Raw genomic sequence first — 10998 nt, 5'->3', positions numbered from 1 at the left:
AAATGATTCTTCCCTGATCATTGATTTAGTTTAGGAAAGACAAATAGAAGTTTGGAAATTTAGGGAAAGGGGTAGAAAACTAGAAATATCATTCCCTTGTATCATTTGCACTCCATGTTCTTACTGGGGACAAACACCCCTCTAGTGCATTTATGACTCCTCTTTACACTAAAGGGGCTGTCCCAAGTAATAAAATGGGCAAATATATCATACCCCCTATTGGAGCTATTGGAGCTATTAAAATTCATCAAGTTTAAAGGAACATTATATTAATACATAGAGGGTTAAAGAGGGACGTTGGGTTCAGCTGGATTGACATTGGAAGCCGAAGGAACATTTTCATAGCAGGAGATGTTACTCAACAAAATAGGGAGGCGATATATGAGAAGCGGGCAGTTCATGACGTTGATGAGTCGCAAAAGGAAGCAATCATTTCTTATTACTGTGAGTAGCTGGCTGTAGCATTAGGCGTTTTCATTTTTTTGGGCAAGAAATGTGTAGATTACTGGTAAAAGCAATTCCAAATCCAAATGAATTTATAGGGCAGGAAGAAGAAAGAAGATATACTATGACAGTTACAAGAATCACCAATCTATTGATAGACAAAAATCAGATATATAATCTTATGGACTCCATTAATATTGGCCTTATGAGATATTTCTTGGCTGTAAAACCTGTTGATGTCTAGAAATTCGATCTAGTGCCCAAATAGAATAGCTACATCTTCCTGTCATGGAAGCGAGATGTGTTTCTAGTTTCCATTGGTGTTAATGTGTGCCAGAGCGGTGAGAAAAGGCTCCCAGGAAGGCGGGAAGCGGGAAGGATCGGGGGATTTTTTTTAATAGTTAAATATTTAAGAAATCTAAAAAAATAAAAAATTACTAAAAAATATAAGAAATAATTATATGAACAAAATATTAAAAAACACTTTTTATTAAACGATCCAACATTTTGCTTAAAGGAAAATCACTATTTGTTGAATGCCTGTGTTGACCAGTCTGTTAACGAGTGCCTAAGAAGATGAAAAATTTTTAGAAACCAAATTATGAGTTTTTTTTACCGGGCTTTTTATTTTTAATAATGTTTGTACATGATAGGATTTATAAATTTTTAAAATTAGAAAAGTACACCATCATTTGGAAGTTAAGAATTTGACCCGGTCCGTTTTTTCGAATTTTGTACTAGAACTAGAAAGTTGACTTTTTATCCTTTTAAATTTGGCTCTTGAAACTATTTTTAATACATTCAAATGGGGGGAATTCTTATATTTATATGTAACTAAGAAGAGGAAGAGAAGAGGGCCACCAAGAAGAGAAGAGGACCCGCAAGTGACAAGGAGGGTTGATAGGAAACGCGCTTCACATAGAGTGGGAATCGCATTTCCCAAGTTTCTGAAACGAGATTCTCAAAAATTGGGTAATCAAGAAGATCCCATTTCCGAATCGCGTTTCAAAGAATCACGTTTCCCCATTCTGATTAGAGATTCCTGCTTCCTTGGTCCCAATTATAACGGTGAACAATTAGAGTATCCTGCGCTGATCGCAGACAGATCAAGCTTATGAGCAGCACATCTCTGAGTCCTTATGATGAAGGGGAGCATTCTCTTGGTAGAATTCCTTTATTACGTGTAAGGAAACTTGGAAAGATACGCTTGGGGCATCTTTGGATGCCACCAAAATCTCTCCTTATTTGAAAATAGGATTATGTTAGTTTGATCTTATTTGCAAAGGCAACATTAAGGCCTCGTTGGAAGCCATTAACTATATCATTTTATAAAACAATTATAGTCATTATTTGCTTATAATCATATCTACCTTCAAAATCATTTGCATATAAGCTTATATGCAAACAATTTTTAGTGGCATCCAAAGATTCCCTTTGACTTACTGTATATAGTGTTTATTCTATATTTTATTTTGTCTCTACATTTTTGTTCTTACATTTTAAGTGTATATTCTGTTGGAATTTTAATGCATTTAATTTTTTTTGTCAGTTTGTGAATCACATTTCAAATGTTGTACAATGCCATTTTAAATCTTTATAAGATTTTATAATTCTTTAATATTTTATACAATTTGCACCTTGTTTCATTGAGCTTTTTGGTTCATTGTTTGATGTTTTCTTTGTAACTCTTTTTGCCAAACTGAGAGAGAGAGACGTTGAGTGCGAGACTTGTTGTTTACAAATGGAGAAAAAAAAATTAAAACTCCCTCTTCTCTCTTTCAATGGTTCTTTTCTTCTAGACTTGCATTTCACAAGTTCTCGGGATTTTTCTATTTTCAAAGCCTTTGCAAGATAGTTTTACATGGGCAAATTGTTCGTCATAGATCATGTTCGCCAGGTCCGAGCCTGTTTGTGCACATCGTCAAAGATGACATATAGTGGTGTTTTATCCTTGATATGGGTTCAAGAAACACGATTAGATACCAATTGTGATTTGCGAAATGCATGCACTACTATAGGCTGTGAGTTCATATTCTTCGTATTGGCTATTTGATGTCAATTATATTGTTGAAATGGTCTACGTACCCCATTTTACTCTATCCTCTTTGTTCCTATTCCAAGGCGAGGGAACGGGACTTGTATATTTCTATACAAAGCAGAACTTGACTCATAAGCTAACTAAAAAAGAGCTTAAAAAAGAGTTCCGACTACCTGATTCTCTGCTTTCATTTTGTGTTCTTGACGTCGTGTCTCTAGGAATTATATTACCTAGTCCAACTGTTATCTTCTCCTGCCTAGCAAGCAGATTTTCCTAACAAGTACCTATCTTCTTCTTTTTTGAAAATTCCTAACAAGTACATATCACAACATAAGTTTAACATGAGGTCAAAAAGAAAAGGGAAAAATGGAATTTTAGTCCATGTGAGCGATAAATCTGGTATTGCTGTTGGATGCTGACTCCATGAATGTCATCATACTCTTTCAGATTATTATTTTTCTTTGATTACTCCATTGTTATTCATGTGATATACTACATGGCTCATATATTCCGTTCTACATGTTGATTCCGTGCTATAAAAGATATATATTAGTACGAAATCGATCTTTTGTCCTTAATTGAATACTAATTTCTCTTGGACAGGCATCTTATAGTTGTTTCTTGTTTTGGGCACTGATGGCATAAATGGCGTGTTTTCTGCCACAACTTATGCCTAAATGTTTTTTATCGTGCAGCAATATAAGCAGTGGATTTTGAGGACAATAGAAGACACTTGGAACCTTTTCAACTTCACTACACTTTGGAATGAAAGCAATGATGGTGAGGCATATCTCATGGCTATATATAACAACCCCGATCTGCTGCAGCTGCTTGTACAAGATAATAACTTCAAAGATTTATTTCATGACACTCTTGGATTTGGTGCTGCCAAAATTATCAGGTGATGTAGCATGTAGCCATGTACACATTTTGCATACTATTTTCTGTAGGCATCTGTGTCTTCACGTAATTAAGGTTGATTTTTTGGGACCATGATCAGAATAGACAATTCCATAATATGTTTCTATTTGAATTAGTGGACAGTCTCTGCAACACATAGGAGGAATGGCGGGTAACAAGAAATAAGAGTGTGTAACAAGAAAAACGCCTCATGTACCTCTATTGGAGAACGCATACATCCATTTGGTCTAAAAAAGAAGCTAACACCTACAAATTTGAGATGACTTATTCTTTACATTGGCACTACACACATCTCATATACTCCTATCTCATATGGTCAACTCAGGAGAAATACGTTGGTCTAAGTGCATCCTATCTAACCTTTTAGACGTGGCTCAGTTCCATCATGTCCGCCACATGAAGTAACTCTCCATTAGAAGATTGTCACTTTGATGGAAACTTGGTAGTCTAGCACTGTTACATGGGAGTTTGATACCAAACTGAACAATCTGAATTTAACTCATTTTAGTAGGACTCTTCACAACCGAAAGAGTAGTGTTATTTTAATTACATGAGAGATAACAAAGATTAAGATAAAAGAGGGGACTAGATGACCCCAAAAATGGAAGAGAAGAGAAAAAAGGCAGAGAGAGAGAGAGAGAGAGCAGTCCATAGCATTTCAACTATTTGTTCCACATGGCCGACAGTCTGTCAACAGAAAAACTAACTCCATCACATAGCTAATGTGCATGGACAATTATATTAACAAGTTGTATAACTCTAGAAATGTCAGTCAGTAACTCCTAGTCCTAGCATTGGGCATTGGTCTGAGTTAGGGGAAGAGGGCAGTAGAAGATATGAGGTGGAAGGAGAGGATTGGAGATTGTTTGGGTGGGCCCCAAGTAATCTTCATTCAATCCTAGAGATGGGACCGGAAGGCTGAGCTTAGCTAGGAGGTTGGTGGAGGGGTCTCTGTTTGGTCTAGCAATTTGGTGGTCCAACGCCTCCCACTCAGTTCCTCAGGAGCAAGCAAACTCGGAGTTAGCTGGGAGAGAATCAAACATTGGAGATCTGATTTCTTTTTACCCAGAGATGACCCATTGTATTCCTTTGATCACCTCAATCACCGGGGCTTCCCCGTGTATCTCTTCTTTATTAATATTTTTATTTGCCCTTTAGAAAGTCATTACAGTAAGTCGATCTCTTCACAATTGAAAGAGCAGGGTGTTTATACGATCTTAACTAATTTTACATGGGGTGATAATCAGCCAACACCGGCACCATATTGATAATGTGTATGGGCGATAGCATTAACAATTCATTTTACTCAGGAGATGGCCTTTTTTAGCTATAGCATTTGGTCATTGTTTTCAGGAATAAATAGCAACCAAAATAAATTCTAACAAAAAACATGCCAAAGCATGCAAACGAAAGTGTAAGTGTATATATTTCAAACCCGACTGGAGTATTTCCATATTAAGAAATCAGTGAATATTGTAAAATGACTTCCATCTCAGGTGACATACCGACATGAAAATGCAGGAGATCTAATTTGAAAATGGTCGTTTTGTGAGAAGCTTTCAAATTATACATGTACTTGTGATGTTCAAAGTACTGCAGGGATCTTATGTTAGTGTACATTATATACTATGTTTAGTCCATAGAAATTTATTCAATCATCACCTTATACAGGGTCAGTCATCTTCTGTTTCATTTAACTTGTGGAAAATCCGTGTTCTGGACTTCGAATCTGTTCTAATATCAGTGGTTAATCTGTGAGTTTCAAGAGGATAGTGGGTGTAACTCATGCTGAGGATTTCGATTCGATTGATGATGTTAGCAAGCGAGCCTATTGCTAACGTGGAGCTCCTGAGTTTGCAAAACTGCTCCTTAAGGAAAGACACCGATTCCAAACCATTGATCAAGTTATTTCAGCTATTAAGGAAGTTCCTTTGTGATAAGCCTCAAGATATTGGCTTGCTAAAGTTTCAGATGATAGAAAAATTTTCTTACTGCAGTTTATATAAAATCACAGAGATTATAGTCCATTTTCTTTCATGGAAATGGTAATACAAGTGCTGTTAGTTTTCTCCTGTCCCTATAATTTTTGTGGCTACGCAGTGAGCTCCACATTGAGATAAGAGGATCATCAGGAATTCAGGATGAGACCCTGCAATGACTGTAATTTTTTTATTTGGACTTTTTTCTATAGAGCCCTACTCAATGTAAAATAAAACTTTGATGCTGTGAAATTTCATTGTGAATTGGTTTTGGACCTTTGGTTATATGCATATTATTATGTATGGTACAAGCGATGATTATCTGCTTGGTCATTTGAAAGTTTGGGAAATTATAAATACCAAGAATGCTCCTGTTGGTGCATTTTTTATGATTAAATACAAAAAGTTCTTTGTTTAAGCGGAAAAGTTCTTGAAAAGATTCCAAAATTTTGACCCACCCCCGCCCCCATCTTAAACTTTAAAAAATCTGTTAGGCTCCTAAATGGGGGCCTGCCTATGTAGGGGACTAGTTGGATCCCAGCCTGGTATGTGACAGGTTTAAAGGGCGTAGCCTAACGGGTTGCACCTGTGACTTTGGTATTGCAGGTTCCTATCAGAGCGAAGTTACCACAGAGCGGGCCGTTGTGAAAAGGGCTACCTGGAAAAAAAAATCCAGAGTGAAAGCCACCACAGAGTGGCTGCCGAGGGCAGCAAATGCGGAAGCGTGGTGGAATGTTTTAATCCTAAATGGGGCCAGCCTAGGTATGGGACTAGGTGGGCCTGATACATTATTTTTTTTTATAAGAAATACTTTAGTACGGCACTCCCTCACCATAGCATAGTTGGTCTAGCTTGATTGATCCAATCTGTCATTTGACATGCCTTGCTTTTCTTTGGATCTACTGTGACCCAAAAATTATGCCAATCGTGCACTTGTAATTTACCTTTTGTTGTTAAATGTGAACCGTTTCCCACTATATAGTTTTTGACAGTCCATATACAAGGATGAAAAATGTACATTGTTAGCTTTGTAATTTGAGTGATGGCCGGTGATAACGACCCTTGTTTTAACTATGCCTGCCCTTTAGACTATGTTTGACTGCAGGCATTTACTTCATAGAGGGGTGGTGTACGTACTAGACATGCCTTGGATTTACATGGAACTTACCTAGTAGAATAGTCGTAAGAAGTGCTTGGTTGTCAACCCCATAGAGCAGTGGTAAGGAGGGTCATTACCAATATACAGGGAGAAGAGAGAAAGGAGAAAGAAAGAAGAAAGGCATCATTCCTAAGAAATTCAAGAAAAATTCCATCTCTTTGCGGAATTTGGCTTCGATCTCTTTGGAAGGAGACAAGGGAGACAAATCAGCAGACATGAAATTGTAAAACCAGGAGGGTAGTCTTTAGAGATTTAGTTGCTATGTTGGCAACCCAACATGGGGTTTGGCTGATGTGGCATCCAAATGCCAAGCAAAACCCCTAAGCCATCCTCGCTTTTGTTCATCTTTCCATAGCTATGAAGTCACTAGTAGGGTTGGCTTGGTAAATAAAAGGGTGAATTTATCATTTTCCTTGAATGACTGGCATGATTTTTGAGCCATAGCACATCCAAAGCAAGGGCTATAAAATCAATCATCACTTGAGCCTACTTTATTTTCATGAACAAACAAATAAGAGAGCTGGAATTCTTAGGAGAATACAAACAAATGAGGTGAAAATCAACCCATCCTCGCATTAAAGTTGCATATCTCATGATGTTTCCAACGATTCTTGTCATTCAACCATTCAACTTCAATCAATACCTTAGTTATTGCTAAGATAAGATGAACCCTCATGTAAAGATGATGCCAATTCTATGATATGTGTGAGATCCCACATCGGAACGGGTGGGAAGATTTGGGGCTTTATATGTAACGTGCTTGGATCACTTGTAGACGCGTTTTAAAACCAGGCGGGCCAGTGGCCTTGAACGGACAATATCTACAGGGGTCGGGTCGTTACAATTTGGTATCAGAGCCGACCACGCCGTACCCCGGTGTGCCAGCGAGGACGCTGGGTCCCCAAGGGGGGTGGATTGTGAGATCCCACATCGGAACGGGTGGGAAGATTTGGGGCTTTATATGTAACGTGCTTGGATCACTTGTAGACGCGTTTTAAAACTGGGCGGGCCAGTGGCCTTGAACGGACAATATCTACAGGGGTCGGGTCGTTACAATTTGGTATCAGGTGGGAAGATTTGGGGCTTTATATGTAACGTGCTTGGATCACTTGTAGACGCGTTTTAAAACCGGGCGGGCCAGTGGCCTTGAACGGACAATATCTACAGGTGTCGGGTCGTTACAATATGAGTCTCTGATCAAATACAATTCTTTAACTGATAATTTATACTCTCATATTTCTAATACTTAATAAATAAATTCAATGATATAAGATATATGAAAGTCCTTTTTAAGGAAATATTATTCGAAGTACATACAAAGTGAAAATTTATATTGTTCATAGTACGTATTATATGTAAGTGGATATTATATGCAGCTATGTAGGAAACATTCTTCAATCTCTTTAATAGAATGATGGGTTCCATCCTAATGCATAGGTTTGGGAAGAGATATTGGCGCCACCCATATTTGCACGAGGTGTAAAATAGTGGGCCCTACTATATGCGTGGGTTTGGGGAGAGATGCCCGACCGATCAAATTAAGTGTAAAATGGTGGCCGCCCCACCCATTCTAGGCTCAGGTAAAAAAAATGTTGGGAGCCACCCTATCAAAGCAAAACATGTGGTATAAAGAAACATTTTTCCAATTAATTTTTTCTTGGGCAAGAAAACGATTAAACGAAGGACAATGAAAAGAAACATTATTAGTATTTAGGGATTTTTGCTGATTAGTCCCTACATGGCAAAGCAATTGCTTAATAGTCCCTAAGAAAAGCATATTATCCAATTAGTCCTACTTTTAAAAAATAATTGCTAAAAGGTCCCTAAAACTAATATACGTCAGTTTCCACCGTTTAAATTTTGAAAATGGCAATTATACCCCCAACTCCTTTAATTAGTTTTAGCTTTTTTTTATTTCCCTTCCAATATTTTCAGAAATAAATTAGGAAATAGGCGAAAATAGATTTTCGACAAAAATCCTTCAACAAAAAAACATTCGACAAGTTGTTAACTTTTTTCATTGCAAATTGAATGATATGATTTAGGTTACTTATGAATTTCATAATAAATTGAAAATCCCTCTAAAAAAATTAAATAGGGTCCTTTGGAGTTGTCTTTTCTTCTTGTGTAAATAAAGTAAGAAATTTTAGGAATATATTTTCCTTTCAAACTTTTGGGAATAAGAGCTAGGGTTGGGAGTAAAATATTGGAAGGGAAATCAAACTAGGCTAAAACGGATTAAAGAGGCTGGCAGTAAAATTGCCATTGTAAAATCTTAAACGGAGAAAATAGACGTATGTTAGTTTTAGAGACCTTTTAGCAATAATCTTCTAAAAGTAGGACTGCTTGGATAATAAGCTTTTCTTAAGGACTATTAAGAAATTATTTTGCCATGTAGGGACTAATCAGGAAAAATCCCTAGTATTTATTACGGAGGGATTTGCTAGCGTTCATCACAGAAGGCATTTCGCGGAGAGCATCCGTTGCATGAGAGAGCAGCCACATGGGCTCAGATTTTGTCTTATCCATTTAATTCATCTGATGTGGCTGCTCTCTCATGCAATGGACTCTCTGCGAAATGCCTTCTGCGATGGACGCTAGCAAATCCCTGTTAGGGATGGTTGAAGGAGTTTGGTGGAAATTGAAGGTGAAATTGGAAACCAAATTAGAATTGGAAACTCCTTGTGCACCACGTGTTTGGTCATTTCCTCTAGAAGAACCAATCCAAAGAGGAAACTCCTTGTGCACCCCTCACAAGATAAAACAGTAGAACAGTTAAAATAAAATGCAAGAGTGGAGTGCCACAAGAAACACAAGGATATTTCTGTCAATAGAGAAGGCATTGTCGACATCTCGACACCTTATACATGACATGAAAATGGAATTGTCGTCTTCTCACATGGAAGGTAATGGAAGAGAGGGATTCTTCTTGGGGAAAACTCATTTCCGTGGAAAAATATACCCCCTTAAAAAAAATAAAAATAAAAATCCTTACATCCATCTAGGCAGATCATTGTCAAGATTAATATTGGTGGCACACATGCTATTGGTCCCATCCTGAATGGTCATTTCGTGTATAAGGAATAAGGCTTAAAAATAGAAGTGAAAAGTTCAGCCTCCTTGAGTAGGTAAACCTGTGACCTCAAGGTTGAAGAACAGAGCCTTAATCATTTGAGCGCAAGGCTCAAGTCCAAGAAACGTTTAGCTTTGTTTGTAGGAGCCCTAAAAGGAAGCTTAGTTGGTGAACGTGCTAGGAATCATACGATCAAGGAGAGGTCAAGCGACAATGGGTTAGATGTAATTGGCGTTCGGATCACACCCAGGTTTTGCACCTGTGGGGCTCAAAAAGTGGCTTCGAGAAAGAGATTAACAACCATGGCTCATATTGCATTTTCTACTTGATTTATTCAACATCAAATTACATACTAGCAGTTTACAAGATAGTTTAGGATTTTATTAGGAAGTGAAAGGATGGGTAGGTAAAACCCTCTTTCACCAAACTTTGGAAATTGATTTTAATTAGCCCCTTAAAAGGTAAGAGGGGGGCTTTCACTCATATATGAGGAATGCTAAATTGAAGTATGGTCTTGCAAAAACCCAGTCACGAGGACATCCTATTGGACCCATTGCACTCAACCGCATTAATCTTTCCTTCAGTTTCTGCATTTTTTCTATGCAGCTTTAAATGTGGTTGAGTGGCGTGGACCCCATGAAGAGCCATTAAGCTAGGGTTTGCAAGGATGTCCTTCAGTTTAGCATTCCTCTATGTAGTATAGATTAGAACAACATAAAACAAATAAAGGGTCACACTTATTAAAAAAGAGAGTAGGGATGCCATTTCCCTTGAAAAATACCAAGGTGATGTTTGGCAGCCATGAAAATTTCTTCCATGGAATATTTGTGGGTCCAATTCTGAGAGAGAAGCTGAGAATGAAGGGCAGAAGGGAGGGGAGAGAGCATGAGAAATCTCTTAAAATCAATGCGTATAAACAAACCCACAGTTTTGTAGGGCTCCAGGGGTGATCGTGGCACGTTTAAGACCTTATCTTGCATTTACTTTTCTGATAAAACAAACTGATAGTTGATATCCACACTCCCTTGTTTCAATAATGGCACTCCAATCTTTGCACATATGAATGACACCCACGCCCTACGTTTGCCTTGCTCAAGAAGATTCCGGCTAGCATGTGACCCAACATCCCTTTTTGTCTCCACCAATACCTTCCCTAACAACACAACAAACCCCTCTTTTGGACTCTATCACCTCCTTTTTCCTTTTCTTATGGGTTGGTTCCGTATGTGTCTACTTAAATAAAGTTTCATTAACAAATAGGAGCACAGATTTTTTTCTCTGTATTGTTCTGTCTTGGTTTCTTATGAGACTTTCACCAGATGGCAACATTATGACCACTGTGACTCTCTTTTTTTTTCTATAGGTTGTGCCCCAAAGATTATTT

Source organism: Tasmannia lanceolata, unplaced genomic scaffold, assembly GCF_043159265.1.
Source record: "Tasmannia lanceolata isolate RefF3 unplaced genomic scaffold, GAP_Taslan_0.1 ptg000003l, whole genome shotgun sequence".
Taxonomy (NCBI): domain Eukaryota; kingdom Viridiplantae; phylum Streptophyta; class Magnoliopsida; order Canellales; family Winteraceae; genus Tasmannia; species Tasmannia lanceolata.
This window is presented reverse-complemented; position numbering follows the sequence as displayed.